This window comes from Ochlerotatus camptorhynchus, unplaced genomic scaffold (genome assembly GCF_037179485.1).
Source record: "Ochlerotatus camptorhynchus isolate MF236.1 unplaced genomic scaffold, CSIRO-AGI_Acam_v1.1 ptg000361l, whole genome shotgun sequence".
Taxonomy (NCBI): Eukaryota; Metazoa; Arthropoda; class Insecta; order Diptera; family Culicidae; genus Ochlerotatus; species Ochlerotatus camptorhynchus.
In genome coordinates, this window is record NW_027040849.1 from 2,729,083 (window position 1) to 2,743,351 (window position 14,269).

The following is a 14,269-nucleotide window of genomic DNA, read 5'->3' on the forward strand; positions in this document are numbered from 1 at the left end:
TTATACTGAAAATAAGTGTTTTCTGCAAAATAGTATTTATAACTATGGTCTTTGTTTCAGTGTATGCATAGTTTTGTGACATTATCAATTGCAAATAAAATTGAACTCTTTAGAAGAGTGGAAACGCTAATAAAAGTGCACTTAGATGTTGTATCGTCTTGACGCCTTCTGCGCACTTATTCTTCATTCACCAAGGAATAGGTATGTGCGATGAAGACACAACAACAATTTAACGTAAAACCGTACTTTTATTAGTGTTTCCGCATTCATAATCTCATAAATGTGCCCAATGCGCGATCCTCGACGCAATCCTCGACGCAATCATATAAAATAGCACATTGCGATTACAAGGTAGAGCTTACCACCATTAACTCTTGCACGACTGACATAGCCTCAAATCACTGAAAGAAGTTTTGGCATGCCCTGTGGGCAATGTTTATTTGTATGTAAAACAATGCCCTGGTGACGTTACAGTGCAAGAGTTAATTAGTGTTTTAATTGATTATTATCGTTTCAATTGAAAACCGATTTTACTCTTGTTCTGTACGTTAAACATAACGTCGGCCATAGTGTGCTGTACACGCTAACTTGAAAGTACCCATTAATGGTTGAAAAAGACCCATTTTGAAGAAAAGTGGCTTAACTCATTAAATGAGTAAATTTTTTACCCATTAATGAGAATCTGTTACCCATTAATGAGTAATTGTTAATCATTAATGGGTAACAGATACTCATTAATGGGTAAAATTGTTTAATCATCAATGAGTTAAACCACTTTTCTTCAAAATGGGTCTTTTTTTTACTCATTAATGAGTACTTTCAAGTTAGCGTGTATACCGCATCCGTGTACACGGTTAGAAAAAAGTACCCAAAAGTAAGTTCTTTTCACTCATCTCGGCACTATAGTGCAGGAACCCAAAAATAGGTAAAGCGGGTCAAAGTAGTTTTTATTTACTTGTGTGCAATTCGTATGGAATTTTCCACTAGCTTTCAACGCAAAAGTAAGTTAGTTGTACCCAACAGTAGGTAAATATTATTATACTCAACGTTGGGTTCCCACACGTTACTACCCCTGTTGGGTGGTTTTGCTCCTCCGTTTTTGACAACATTAGAAGGAGAAAAGGAGACAAACTAGTCAAAAGTAGGTAAAAGTGAACTGGCCGTTGGGTACTTTTTTCTTACCGTGTACGAATACAGCACCCCACACGAATAAAGCCCTACAGTAAAAGTATGGACGACTGACACCACAAAACTGAAAAAGCTGTTCCAATCGAGCAAACCCTAATAAAAAAATAACCATAAACGAACGATAACCCAAATCATTGAACTATTCCACAAATGGTTTGGATGATACCCAGAACACGTCGTTAAGCAAATTAACCATACAATTTTTATTAGGGAAGCGGTGCATTTTGACGGTTCGATTGGAACAACTTTTGACAGACGTCCATACTTTTACTGTAGGGCTTTACACACGAATTGCCGGCGACAAAGTGACGTCATTTGACATTGGGCGACTTAAAGACTGACGTTTTTAAATTGGTGTATTTTTTTTTGTCGTGCGCTCAGCCATCTTGTCTGGTTTGTTTATAAACAAACTAGACAAGATGGCTGAGTGCACGGAGCGCACCGCAAATTCCTTCACCCGAGCCGCGAAGGAAATTAGCAACTTTAACAGTAAGTATTCAAATACCTATTTGTTATATTTAGTGTTATTATTTGTAATTTAAAAAATTGATGCGTTGCATTAGTTATCTCATCCGGATTTCTCAAGCGGGTCAATTTTGATGTAATTATTTTCAAAAATTGATCCGGTTGAGATAAGCATCCTTGCTGATGCAACGCATCAACAAGGATGTTTAACTCATCCGGATTCCTCCAGCGGATCAATTTTGAAAAATAATTACAAATTCTAATAATTGGATCTGTTTCCAAAATTTTGATTATTTTGTAATTGTTTTTTTTTTTCAGCCGGCTGCTTCCAATAATTCCGGAGGTGTTCGGAAATTGAATAGAGGTAAGCTGAGGTAAGTATTGAACAGTTTGTTATTAAGTGTAATTTTTTTTAATTGATCCGCTGGATGAATCTGACTGAGTTAAGCATCCTTATTGTAAGGATGTTTAACTCATCAGGATTCCTCCAGTGGATCAATTTTGAAAAATAATTACAAAATTCTAACAAACATCCAAAATTTTGATTAATTTGTATTTTTTTTTTCAGCCGGCTGCTTCCAATAATTCCGGATTAAGGGACGGGTACGGAAATTGAATAGAGGTAGGTGTTAAACAGTTTGTTATTAAGTGTAATTATTTTTAAAAATTGATCCGCTGGAGGAATCTGACTTAGTTAAGCATCCTTACTGATGCAACGCATCAATAAGGATGTTTAACTCATCCGGATTCCTCCAGCGGATCAATTTTGATGTCTTTTTTTTCCAAAAATTGATCCGCTGGAGGAATCCGACGGATTTCATTGACTGATGCAAAGCATCAACAAGGATGATTAACTCATCCGGATTCCTCCAACGGATCAATTTTGATGTTACTATTTTTCAAAATTGATCCGCTGGAGGAATCCGGCTGAGTTAAGCATCCTTGCTGATGCAACGCATCAACAAGGATGTTTAACTCATCCGGATTCCTCCAGCGGATCAATTTTGAAAAATAATTACAAATTCTAACAAACAGATCCAAAATTTTGATTATTTTGTAATTGTTTTTTTTTTCAGCCGGCTGCTTCCAATAATTCCGGAGGTGTTCGGGAATAGAGGTAAGTATTGAACAATTTGTTATTAAGTGTAATTATTTTTTTAAATTGATCCGCTGGAGGAATCTGGCTGAGTTAAGCATCCTTATTGTAAGGATGTTTAACTCATCATGATTCCTCCAGCGGATCAATTTTGATGTATTTTTTTTCCAAAAATTGATCCGCTGGAGGAATCCGGCGGATTTAATTGACTGATGCAAAGCATCAACAAGGATGATTAACTCATCCGGATTCCTCCAACGGATCAATTTTGATGTAACTATTTTCCAAAATTGATCCGCAGGAGGAATCCGGCTGAGTTAAGCATCCTTACTGATGCAACGCATTCCGATGCCGGATCCCGATGTTTATGTTTAAGTTAAAGTTTTATTATAGTTAGGTAAAATTTAAAGTTAAGTTAAATTAAGTATGTAACAACTAAATTTAAGTTAAAATTATGTTAAAATAAAAGTTATGTTGATGGTAAGATAAACTTATGTTAAAGTAAAAGTTAAAATTTAGTTAAAGTTACGTTAAAGGTAAGTTAGAGTTAAGTTAAGGTTATGTTTAAGTTAAGTTAAAGTTATGTTTAAGTTAAGATAAAGTAAAGTTAAAGTTATGTGTAAGATAAAGTTAAGTTAAAGTTATGTTGAAGTTAAGTTAACGTTAAGTTAAAGTTAAGTAAAATTTAAGTTAATGTTAAGTTAACGGTAAGTTAAAATTATGTTAAGTAGAAGTTTATTCAAATTTAGGTATAAGTTATGTTAACGTTTAATTTAAATTAAATTTATGTTAAAGTTAAGTTAAAGTTATGATAATGTTAAGTTATCATTAATTTAAAATTAAAGTTGTGTTAAAGTTAAAGTTATGTTCAAGTTAAGTTAAAGTTAAGTTAAAGTTAAGTTATGTTAACGTTATGTTAAAGTTATCTTAAAGATAAGTTAAAGTTAATTTAAAGTTATGTTATGTTAAAGTTAATGTTAAGTTTAAGCTATGTGAATGCGAAGTTAAAATTAAGTTATGTTAAAATTAAGTTAGAGTTATGTTTATGCTTAAGTTAAGTTAAGCTTCTGTTAATGTTAGGTTAAAGTTATGTTAAATTTAAGTTAAAATTACGTTGAGGTTATGTTAAAGTTTAGTTAGAGCTAAAGTTAAGTTAAAGATATGTTAAGTATATGTTAGGTTAAAGTTAAGTTAAATTTATGTTAAATTTAAGTTAAAATTTCAAGTTAAGTAAAGATTAAGTTAAGGTTATGTTGCAGTTTAGTTAAAGTTAAGTTAAAGTTAGGTTAAAGTTATGTTAAATTTAAAGTTATGATAATGTTAAGTTATAATTAATTTAAAATTAAAGTAACGTTCAAGTTAAGTTAAAATTGAGTTAAAGTTGAGCACAATTTAAGTTCGTGTTTAGTTCAATTATGTTAAGTTAAGGTTTATTCAAACTAGAGTATTCTAGTTCTAGAGGTTCAAGTAAAGTTTAGGTTAAGTTAAAGTTATTTTAAAGTTAAAGTTAAGTTTTAGTTATTTTAAATTTAAAGTTAAGTTCAAGTTATTTTATAGTAAAGTTAAGTTAAATTAATGTTAAAGATAAGTTAAAGTTATGTTAAAGTTGTGTCAAAGTTAAGTTAAAGTAATTTTAAAGTTAAAGTTATGTTAAAGCTTAGTTAATGTTATGTTAAACTTTATTTAAAGTTATCCCGCATAAACAATAACCATTAGAGGAGCCTAACCACCAATTCGGGATATCATCTCAACTTTATGTGGTATGGTCGTACCATCTATGAAATTGTTAGTGTATGGTACCCGTTTATTAGGGATGTTATAGGTAAGGTAAAGTTAAGCAAAAAATAAATTAAATTTATGTTATATTTGATTAAATTTAAGTTAAAGTTTTGCTAATATTATGTTAAAGTAAAGTTAAAGTTAATTTTTTGTTAAAGTTAAGTTTAAGTTATTTTAAAGTTAAAGTTATGTTAAACTAAAGTTAAAGTTCTGTGATGGTAAGTTAAAGTTAAGTTGAAGTTAAATTAACGTTAAGTTAAAGTTACGTTAAAGTTAAGTTAACGTTATGTTATGTTATGTTAAGTATAAGTTAACTTAAAGTTAAGTTTAAGTTAAAGTTAAAGTTAAAATAATTTTGAAGTTAACGTAATGTTCAAGGTAAAGTTAGGTGAAAGCTAAGTTAAAATTAAGTTAAAGTTATGTCAAAATTAAATTAGAGTTATGTTTATGCTTAAGTTAAGTTAAAGTTCAGTTAATGTTAGGATAAAGATATGTTGAATTTAAGTTAAAATTACGTAAAGGTTATGTTAAAGTTTAATTAAAGTTAAGTTAGAGATATGTTAAGTTTATGTTAGGTTAAGTTCAAGTTATGTTAATGTTAAAGTTATTTTAAATTTAAGATTAAATTTAAAGTTAAGTTATAGTTCAGTTAATGTTAGGTTAAAGTTATGTTAAATTTAAGTCAAAATTAATTTAAGGTTTTGTTAAACTTTAGTTCAAGTTAAGTTAAAGTTATGTTAATGATAAGTTAAAGTTATTATAAAGTTTAAGTTAAGTTAAAGATCTGTTTAGTTCATGTTAGGTTATAGTTAAGTTCAAGTTATGTTAATGGTAAACTTATTTTAAATTTAAGATAAAATTTAAAGTTAATTAAAGTCAAGTTAATGTTAGGTTAAAGTTCTGTTAAATTTAAGTTAAAATTAATTTAAGGTTATGTTAAAGTTTAGTTCAAGTTAAGTTAAAGTTATGTTAAAGTTAAGTTAAAGTTATTATAAAGTTAAAGTCAAGTTAAAGATGTGTTAAGTTAATATTACATTAAAGTTAAATTAAAGTTATGTTAAATTTAAGTTAAAATTTAGTTAAGGTTGTGTTCAGGTTAAGTTAAAATTTGGTTAAAGTTATGTTAAAGTTAAAAATAAGTTAAAGTTTGTTAAAGTTAAGTTAAAGTAAAGTTAAAATTACGTTAGAGTGAAGTTAAAATTAAAATGATTTTAAAATTAAAGTAATGTTCAAGGTTAAGCTATGCGAAAGCTAAGTTAAAATTAAGTTAAAGTTATGTCAAAATTATGTGAGAGTTATATTAATGCTAAAGTTAATTTAAAGTTAAGTTAACGTTAGGTTAAAGTTATGTTAAAGTTAAGTTAAAATTAAATTAATGTTATGTTAAAGTTAAGTAAAAAAAAAGGTTAAGTTTAGTTAAAGAGAAGTTAAAGTTAAGTTAAAGATGAGTTAAAGTTAAGGTTAAGTTATGATAAAGTTAAATTAAAGTTAAGTTAAGATTAAGTTAAAGATAAGTTAAAGTTAAGTTAACGCTAAGTTAAAGTTAAGTTAAAGTTAATGCTAAGTTAAGTTAAGTTAACGTTAACGTTATCTTAAAGTTATGTTACAGATAAGTTAAAGTTATGTTATGTTATGCTCAAGTTAAGTTAAAGTTGAAGTAATGTTCAAGGTAAAGTTATGTGAAAGCTAAGTTAAAATTAAGTTAAAGTTATGTTAAAATTAATTTAGAGTTATGTTAATGCTTAAGTTAAGTTAAAGTTCAGTTAATGTTAGATTAAAGTTATGTTAAATTTAAGTTAAAATTACGTTAAGGTTATGTTAAACTTTAGTTAAATTTATGTTAAAGCTAAAGTGAAGTTAAAGATATGGTAAGTTGATGTTAGGTTAAAGTTATGTTAAAATTTAAATTATAATAAATTTCAGTTAAAATTAAGTTAAGGTTATGTTAAAGTTTAGTTAAAGTTAAGTAAAAGTTATGTTAAATTTTCCTAAAAATCTGCAAATTACTTAGACGATCTTCGAACTTCCCTGAAGTTCTGTGTACTCCCAGAAGGTCTGTGAATTTCTCTGAAGATCTTCGAACTACCCTGAAGCATTAAAAATTTCTCTAAAAGTCTACAAAACTTTCCTGAATTTCTGCAATTTTTTCTGAAGCAATAAAAATTTATCTGAAGACCTCCTTTAAGTTCTGCAAATTTCTCTGAGGATCAACAAACTTCCCTGAAATTCAGTATTTTTCCCTGACGTTCTGCCAATTTGCCTAAAGCTCTGTGAACTGCCCTGAAGTACTGAAAATAACTCTTAGATGTACGAGGATCTTTAAATTTATGTGATCTTCCCTGAAGTTCTGTGAGTTTATCTAAAGTTCTGCGAACTTCTCTGAAATTCTATTCTATAAATTTCCCTTAGGAACTAAAAAATTATCTTTAAATTTACGAACATCACTGTAGTTCTGTTAATTTCTCTGAAGATCTTCAAACTTCCCTGAAGATCTTCAAACTTCCCTGAAGATCTGTGAACATCCATAAAGTAGTGATTATTTCTCGAAACGACGACAAACATTACTGTAGTGCTGTAAATTACTCAGAAGATCTACGAACTTCCCTGATTTTCTTTTGATTTCTCTAAAGATTTCAGTTTTTTAAAACTTTTCTGAAGTTTTTTTTTTAATTTCCCTAAAGTTCTGCTAGTTTCTCTGAAGATCTACGACCTTCGGTGTAGTAAGATCTTCATTACAATTTCCGATTATTCTACGTTCTGAAGAAATTTTCAAACGACTTCAATTCGATTTTTTATCAGATGTTGGTCCTCAGAATAATTCCTGATCAACTTGACCTCTTCGAAAAATATCTCAAGATTTTAATTTCTAATCCTTATCAACCTGACCACTTCGAATATTTTCTAAATTACTTTATTTGAATTTCTGATCAGTTGTAGGTCTTCAAAACAATTCCTGCTTATTTTGATCTCTTGTAGTAATATCCGAAAAGTTTCAATTGATTTATTGATCAGTTGTAGGTTCTCAGAATAATACCTGATCAATTTAAACTATTCAAAGAATATCAAAAGGACATCGTTTGAATTTCTGTTCAGTTGTAGGTCTTCAGAATAATTATTAACTTAAATTAAATTAAATCTGGTATTTTTCTGATGTTTATAGAACTACCCTGAAGTTCTAGTAGTTCTTCTAACTAACCTTAAAATGTACATTTACCGCTATACCGCTATGCCGCTGTCCTGGTGTCATTGGGTTCGGCCCTTTACCTGGCTCGTAGACATTTCAAAGACAACAATGTCTGCATGATGTTTATACATCGGTTCAAACTATGCGTATTGATAAGTTTTCTGAAAAGATTTGGATCTAGGTGCATAGTTTGCTTTGATAGTCTTTCACAGTTTCTCTAGCATTCTCTAGTCTTAGCTCATCTAAATATTTACTGCAAAATCCCTGGATTAATCTTCAATTTGGCTTTGTTTTCTTGTTTATTTTCTATCGTTCTATGTTCTGCAACCGAGTGGCAACCACTTACGCCAGGGAGGCAATTGAACACCTAGACCTGGACTCATCAACTCAAGGGCCAGGATCCACGGCTGTGCTTCTTTTCGAAGGAAGGCATGACACCACCAAAGCAACCAAGGAAGTCATCAATCACCACCAACTGACGAGTTTCGTTTGTGGTTCGACACATGGACGGAGCATTTGTGTTTTGCTAAATTTTGCTAATTATTGGGGAATTTCCCTAAACTTTCACGCGGCCACCAGTTTTCACTCTTCCACAGGCCTTAAGGGTAACCCACATTAGATCTGCTTGCGTTGCGTTGTCGTAAATTTTATAGTTAGACAATATATTTAGCTGTCACTTTGCTGCATCGCGCCAGATCCGGATCTAATGTGGGTGGCCCTGTAGATTTGGAAACTTGATTATGTAAACACTAGGCATCTTTTTCTGGTAGTTCGTTCAAAAATGATACAACAATCGTCAAGCTCGCTGTAACGTCACCTAGTGCCTCGTCACCTACAAATTGGCGCCTAAGTCAGTGGTCTAATAACTCTTAGCGCGCTAATGGCATAGTTCCCCTGCCGCATAGAGAGTTGCCACAATGACATTAGGTTAGCTAAGGTCAGTTAACTGACTGGTGGGAAACGGGAGCTTACGCAATGACTATTCTGTATGCATTTAAGAGATAGTCTACCAGAATGGATGATTTTTTTTGTACAATTTTATGTTTTCTGATTGTGCAAAACATGAGAATTAACTTTTCCAATGCTTTCAATTGTACAAAGCATTAGTGCTAGAAACATGATCTTGTAAACACTACACACCTTAACTGTTAGTTTGATTAAAAAATGCTGCAACAATCGTCAAGCTCGCTGTAATGTCACCAAGTGCCTCGTCACCTACAAATTGGCGCCTATGTCAGTGGTCTAATAACTCTTAGCGCGCTAATGGCATAGTTCCCCTGCCGCATAGAGAGTTGCCGCAATGACATTAGGTTAGCTAAGGTCAGTTAACTGACTGGTGGGAAACGGGAGCTTCAGCATTGACAGTTATGTACGCATTTTTATGATGTTATCTAACAACAATGGTGTGTAGTGTTTACACGATTATGTTACTAATTCTAATGTGTTGTAAATATAATTGAAAGCATTTGAAAAGTAAGATTCTAGTGTTTGTACTTCTTAAAACATAAGTAAACATCTACATTTTAAAACATTCAAACAACGTTTACTTTAAACGTTTTGTACATCTGAAAACATCAGAGAACAACAAACAGGAAGTACAATTGAAAACATCCGAACAACGTTTAGTTCTAACGTTGTGTACATCCGAAAACATCCAAAAAACGTTTGGTTCTAGCATCGGGAAACATCTACATAAGAAAACATTAGAATACATTTACATATAAAAACATCCGAACAACGTTTAGTTCTAACGTTTTTTACATCCGAAAACATCCAAAAACGTTTGGTTCTAACATCAGGAAACTTCTACATTAAAAAACATCAGAAAACATTTACATATAAAAACATTTAAACAACGTTTAGTTCTAACGTTTTTTACATCCGAGAACATCCGAAAACGTTTGGTTCTAACATCGGGAAACATCTACATTAGAAAACATCAGAAAACGTTTACATATAAAAACATCCGAACAACGTTTAGTTCTAACGTAATGTACATCAGAAAACATCCTTAAAACGTTTGGTTCTAATGTCAAGAGATTGAAATTTTTGACGTCAGACCGACATTAGAATGGCAAAATTTTGTTCCAAAATTTCTGATGTATACACCATGTTACGTTGCTTAAATACAACTAAATCATAATGTTTTCTAATGTTTGACATCAGGCATACATTTGATTTCGATGCTGATGTAGACATCAAAATCAAACGTTGGGCTAATGTAAATTTCTATTCGGGTTTAACATAACGTTAACATAACTTAAATGAACTTTAAATTAACTTTAACTTTAACTAAACTTTAACTAAATTTCAACTCAAGCCGAACTTTTACTTAACTTTAACTTAAATTTAGTTTTTGCATACTTAATTTAATTTAACTTAAAAATAACTTTAACTTTTACTTAATTTTAATAAAACCTTTCTTTACCTTAAACATAGACATCGGGATCCGGCATCGGCATGCGTTGCATCAGCGGATTCCTCCAGCGGCTCAATTTTGGGAACTAATTACTTCAAAATTGATCCACTGGAGAGGACTTTAAATTTTTTATTTAAAAGCAATTTACTTACCTTGAGTATGAACTGGAAAGATGTCTGTTCCCTTTGTTGGTCCCGTCGGAAGACCATTCAATCCCGTAGATGGTCACTGGAGACCAATTTCGCAGCCCGGATAATCGGAGCAAGCAGCCGGCTGAAAAAAATTATTTACAAAAATTATCATTGTTTTGGTTTTTATTTCATTTAAAAAGCAATTTACTTACCTTGAGTATGAAGCAGAAAGATGTCTCTTCCTTTCGTTGGTCCTGTCGAAAGACCATTCGATCCCGAAGATGGCCATCGGAGACCAATTTTGCAGCCCGGATAATCGGAGCAAGCAGCCGGCTGAAAAAAAATATTTACAAAAATTAACATTGTTTTGGTTTTTATTTCATTTAAAAGCAATTTACTTACCTTGAGTATGAAGTAGAAAGATTGCTCTTCCCTTCGGTGGTCCCGTCGGAAGACTATTCGACCCCAAAGATGGCCATCGGAGGCCAATTTTGCGGACCAGATAATCTTATGAGCAGCCGGCTGAAAAAAAAAATGAGGTACAAAAATTAACAACATTGTTTTGATTGTTTTGTTAATTTAAAGCATTTTACTTACCTTGAGTATGAACTGGCAAGATGTATCGTCGGACCATCGGACCAATCCGGAAGATGGCCATCTGAGGCCAATTTTGCGACCCGCACCTGCCACGAACGAAATGAAAACATGGCTGACCGCTTAGTCAGCCGACGCAAAAGAAAAATTGCAAAAAAATGGCTAAGTTTCATCCGCCATTTGGTAGCCCGGCGCATGAAATTACTCTAGCGGGGCGAGTCGCCCTTCGTCCGCATCCCGGAGCGCCATTTGGTAGCCCGGCGGATGAAATTACTCTAGCGGGGCGAGTCGCCCTTCGTCCGCATCCCGGAGCGCCATTTGGTAGCCCGGCGGATGAAATTACTCTAGCGGGGCGAGTCGCCTTTCGTCCGCATCCCGGACAAAGGGCGAACGATCAGTCTTCAAGTCGCTCAATGTCAAATGACGTCACTTTTTCGCCGGCAATTCGTGTGGGTAGTATAGTAATAGAATTTCAACTAGAATAGGGTACGTTAATCGTTTGCTTGGGACCAATAGGCTACTAAAGTGGTGAGCCAATTTAAAATCGTTAGTTTCGTATTGATTGTTGGTAAGACTGCGTTAGTACGAGTTCGCCAAAAGAAAATTTCAAAACTGTACGTGTTTTTCATAATAATAAATATTAAAAAAAAAATATTTAGGTACCTTCCTAAGAAAACATTAATTTTGATTTGAAAACAATAATATTCAACATGAAACAAAAAAGAAGCAGAAAATATATTCCCTGGAATAAACCATATGTATGCATTGAAAGTATATTTCGATTTTATACTATGGCAGGGATAAACCATTTTTATACTAAGTTTGCATTCTCTCCCTTTTTACCGACCTTTGCGTCGGTACGGAGAGTTGAGATTTAGCGTAACTTTTATACGAAACCTAGCAATTGGCGTTGACGGCGACTCTGTAGCTCTTTACTCCTATGAGAAAATCCATAAGCAAACGTCAGACTGTGCGTGAAACATGGCGGACTTTGTACTATCCTTTCACTCCACCGAAAATTCCCATAAGAAACTGTCTAAATTTGCTGGAAGAGCAAATTTTTCGACGGTGCCGTCAACGCCAATTCTGCAGATAAAAAAAAATCCCAAAAATATCAATACCGTGTATTGTTATTTTGATCTGACAAGAGAAATCGATATTTTGATCTGGCAACACGAATCGATATTTTTACATAGGTAACGATTAGTAGCAAGCGTGACGTCACGAATGAACTCAGTGTTAATCGGCTGAACCTTTTTGACAGTTCAGTGGTACTGTTTACAAGCACTTAGTCGTTTTTTCGAAAAAACAAATTCTAAAATTTCCGAATTTTAACTTGAAAATTGTCGAGGAACAGCGCATTGCAAGGATGTTGCTCGTGAACATTGCAGAAATGTGGTTTACATCTCACTGCAGTCTGAAAAATTATCGAGAAAATCCACCCAAGAAAAAAATCGGCTAAGTCCACGTAAACAGTACACACAAAAAATAAAAATTGTTCCTTCAAAAATAATGCATTTTCAAATTAAAAGTGTAACAGCTTTGGTTGTTTCAACTACGACAATATTTAACATGAAAGCATTATTGTTATTTTAAAAGTTTGTCTTTCACTTTATACTTGTTATTTTAAAAAGGCATATTTTCAAAATGAAAATTGTTAAACTGTCAAAAATACCATTGACTAAATGTTGGGTTGTTTCGTTTTTTCGTGCACCACAGCCATCACTAGTGAAAAAAAAAACAAAAAAAAAAAACCGGTGAAAAAATCTACCAGTTTGATTTACTTAAATGTAGTTTAAAATATTAAAATACATATGAATTCGCATGTTCAGTGGAGTGCAGTGTGAGCATATGGAAGTGTTGGAATCAGGTTTGGCCAAGAGTAGGAAGCTTATTTCGGAATGTTGAATAATAGGTAAGTTACGTTGGGGTTAGCTTTTAAAGGTGAATTATTTAAAGGTGGTCTTATCTTGTTGCAGATATTGACTCGTTTCTTGAAAGTACGAAGCACTTTGCATCATCTTCGGTGTTGACACCACAGAAGCCACTACGGATGCCATTGACGGTGGTTTCACCGGGAAAGCATTCCTCTAGCCGATCCGATGTATCCTCCGGAACGAGAATTGCAAGAACTGACAAAGGAATGTTATTAGAAGTATCCGGCGCTCAGCTTGGCAAATATGAAAAGGTACATCGAAGGAATATCGGAGTCTATAAAACCTGCGAAAAATATCGTAGTATATAAAACCTTCTCTTGGACCTGGAGTACTTCCCTAAAGATTACGAGTAACTGGGATATCAATAAATATATATTAATTAAATTATAATCAAAACGTTAGGAATTAAAAAAAACTTATACTAATATTTTATAGAATTTAAAATGAAAATAATGTGTTATAATATTAAAATTGCATATTTTTTAACTGAATTTTTATTATTTCAAACGCAAAATTACCCCTCTTATTTCATTCATACCAAACTTTCAAGCCCAAAAGCATGATTTTAATTTAAAAAATCCACTTTTAATTTCAACCCAGTCGAGCTTTTCTTTTGACAGTTTGAAAGTTTCAACTTTTAAAAACAGTGACCAGGCAACTTTTGATTAGAAAGTTGTCTGACTTTTGTTTTGAATGCTAATGACTTTCTACCAAAAAGAACCAATGCAAACTTTTAATTCTACCTATGGTTTTTTTAATTTTATTAGCGATAATTTTTTGTGTGTACCACTAAACTGTCATCAGATTGAGGTTAACCCCCACGGTGCAAAACCTAATTGACGAGTGCACGGATTGATTTGAGTTCACTCACTCGACAAAAAGTGACACAACAGCGGGGCCCTGTTTACTAAAAATGAACACATATATGTTCATTTTTAGTAAACAGGGCCCCGCTGTTGTGTCACTTTTTGTCGAGTGAGTGAACTCAAATCCATCCGTGCACTCGTCAATGGATACGTTTTCAGGTTTTTTGACAGTAAGTTAGTCCATGCATTATCTGTCAAAAAAAACCCGAAAACGTATGCATTGTGCACCGGCCTTCACTCAGAGAGTGAGAGCGAGTAAAAAAAAAACTACTCAGATGAGAGATAAATTTCTAAAAACGTCACGGAACGAAAAAAGTACTCAATGCCTAATATCAACAATCAATACGAAACTAACGATTTTAAATTGGCTCACTACTTGACTAGCCTATTGGTCCCAAGCAAACGATTAACGACCCCATTTTAGTCGAAATTCTAGTACTACGCAATGGTTGTTTTGATTCGCTATGAAAGTTTGACAGATAAAATGAGGGGTTAGTGGTTTTTCCTATGTTTCGAGGGGTGAATCGATTAGCTTGGGACCGAAGAGAGTACCAGAGCTGAGCCAAAAAGTTGAGCACGTTATTTCGGGACCTTCTGGTCTTAGAGTTAC

The 14,269-nt window shown here is 32.7% G+C and overlaps 1 long non-coding RNA gene across 1 annotated transcript; it reads left to right on the top strand.

Moving 5' to 3' along the window:
- Positions 1 to 1,282: 1,282 nt before the first annotated feature.
- On the top strand, positions 1,283 to 9,855 carry LOC135709631 (uncharacterized). Its single transcript, XR_010518356.1, has 5 exons — positions 1,283 to 1,677; positions 1,972 to 2,027; positions 2,222 to 2,275; positions 2,730 to 2,770; positions 8,045 to 9,855. It is a non-coding gene; the product is annotated as an uncharacterized LOC135709631 (long non-coding RNA).
- The last annotated feature ends 4,414 nt before the right edge of the window (positions 9,856 to 14,269 follow it).